The sequence below is a fragment of the Triticum aestivum genome, chromosome 4A (genome assembly GCF_018294505.1).
Source record: "Triticum aestivum cultivar Chinese Spring chromosome 4A, IWGSC CS RefSeq v2.1, whole genome shotgun sequence".
NCBI classification, from domain to species: Eukaryota; Viridiplantae; Streptophyta; class Magnoliopsida; order Poales; family Poaceae; genus Triticum; species Triticum aestivum.
The window spans coordinates 176,220,284-176,222,689 of record NC_057803.1 but is presented as its reverse complement, the minus strand read 5'-3'; the positions used below and the strand labels follow the sequence as shown (position 1 = coordinate 176,222,689).

At 49.6% G+C, this 2,406-nt stretch overlaps 1 long non-coding RNA gene across 1 annotated transcript; it reads left to right on the top strand.

The window, feature by feature from the left end:
- Positions 1 to 611: 611 nt before the first annotated feature.
- On the top strand, positions 612 to 1,695 carry LOC123081912 (uncharacterized). Its single transcript, XR_006438840.1, has 2 exons — positions 612 to 1,250; positions 1,341 to 1,695. It is a non-coding gene; the product is annotated as an uncharacterized lncRNA (long non-coding RNA).
- Positions 1,696 to 2,406: the final 711 nt, after the last annotated feature.

Here is a 2,406-nt window from a genome sequence, read left to right as displayed (position 1 = left end):
CGGATGATCTTTGCCAGCACGGAGGGCGCGAGGTTATCATGCTCTCCTCCGATGACGAGGTCGAAGGCGGCGACGACGGCGGCGCGGAGGGCGGCGAGGTTGTCATGCTCTCCTCTGATGATGAGGTCGAAGGCGGCGACGACGGCGGCGCGGAGGGCGTCGAGGTGGGCCCCGAGGATGAGGAGATCGACATCGACGAGTGGAGGAGTGCCTTCCCCAACGACACCGCGACGGTACTAGCCCGGACCCGGCTCGCGGCACACCGTACATGACGAGGAAGGATTGACTCGACCTCTACTTCGACCGAAAGTAGTTTAGCTTAGTTTAAATTTACGTTTTATTTTCAGTTATGCAAAACTATCTATGTTTATGTTTGAATGCATGCTACTTTCGGTTGAACCTACTTTGAACTTGATCAAATTGAAGTTTACAACCTTAAATTTAGGGGATCGACTAGAAAAGGCCAAAAATTGCTGGAATATATATATATATATATATATATATGTATATATATATATATATATATATATATGACACTATTTTAATCCTGGGAGTAGAATAACTACCGTCCCGCACCTCCCGCACCTATCACTCTCCCCACCCCTCGATCCCTACCCACCCGGCGCACCGCCGCCGCGGCTGCCGATCCGCCCAACACCCCGACCTCCCACCCTCCACCCGCCGTCCCGCAACTATCTGCGCGGAGGCGCCCCAACCCACCCCTTCCGGCGCCGGCCCCGGCCCCGGCCACGACCCTGGCTCCGGTGAAGCGCGCCGCGGTAGACCAGGATCCCGCACCACAGCCATCTCCCCCCTCCCCTGGTTTGACCGCGGTGGCCATCTCCCCCTGCTTCAACCACTGCGCCGCCCCGCCCCTGGGATACATCCGCCGCCGTCCCTGGATCCGCCCGCTGCGATGACCACGCCGCCACCCCGCTGTCCTCCGGCACCACCAACGTGCCACATGCGCATTGGATCCCCGCCACCGCGCCCACCCATGCACCGTGAGATCCCCGCCCCGCCGCGTGGATGAGATCCTCCAACCGCCGCCATGGAGCTCCTCCCCCGCCGCCCAAGCCCCATCCGCCTCCCCTCCCTGATACGGTGCAGTTCCCCACCCTACTTCTTCCCCATCTGAAGGAGCTGAACTTCATGTGCCCACGGCGTTGGCCGTCCCTTACCCGTTCAAATACATTGGGGTTGGAATTTTTCCTCTCCTCCTCTACTCTGTTCAAGTTCAAGATCGTTGGGTGAGCATAATTTTCTCCTCTGTTCAAGCGAGCACATGGCACCAGTACCGCTGACCTTTGATCCATCTATTACTTGCTCTCTTTGCAAAGGCGCTATGGCTGCTGGTTCTCTTCAACAGTCTGTTCGACCGGGAGAATGGGAGAGAGAGGATGAGCAACAACAGCTGCTCCTGGGTTCTCGCATGCGGACGCAGTTCTGCTGCTGTTGATGCACACACTCTCTCTTGCTAGTGGTGCTGCCCCGTGCTATTGTTCCCTGGTGTTACTGTTGCTTCCACCTTCCTCTCAATATTTTGCTACTGGTGCTGCTAGTACAAGCTGACACTTTCTTTTTTTACGTTCCTCTCTCTCTCATTATCTGCACAAGAAAAATAGATATGATTCTGATTGGATTTCTGTAGAAATATACCCCCTTTTAATTATGTTCTAATTTGATACACAGAAACATGGGTGCAGGACTTTGTGCGATTTTTGTATTGAGTTTGTATGAGTTTGGTTAGTAGTTTGTGTGAGGCATGGGAAGTTGCATGCGGGGATTTCCTCCTGCTCACGGCCGACAGAGTCGTTCTCCGCCGCCGTCCTCCGGGGCGACCCTGTCGGACACCGCTTTACCAATTGACAGCTTCGTTCATCTTCCCCATGCCCGGCATCGTGCGACGCCGCTTCTTGGACTTAAAAAATAATAGACAACAATTTGTGTTTATAGAAGAATGATTTTTTTCTAAAAAAAGCAAGGAGGTTCAAATGTAAAAAGGCGAGCAGTTCGATGTTAATAAAAGAATCAGATTTTCCTTGTGTCTAAATAACAAGAATAAAATATTTGGATTTTTCCTGTTTGAAAACTACAAAATCATGATATTCAATTTGGAAAAACATAAAAGAGTTCAATGATTATAAAAACCTTGTATTGCCATGTTTCTAAAAAATAACAAAGAAGTTCAAATTAAAACTATAGAGCAGATCAAAAGTTTATACAAAAAGCACATTCCCATTTCTAAAAAACAAAGAAGTTCAAATTAAATTAATGGAGTAGTTCAAGTGTTTGTTATAAAACTCAGATTTTCACCATTACTAGATAATAAAAATCAAGAAGTCCAACGGAGTTGTCCGATGTTTACAAAAATACCCGTATTTTCCCCGTCACTAAAGAATAAAA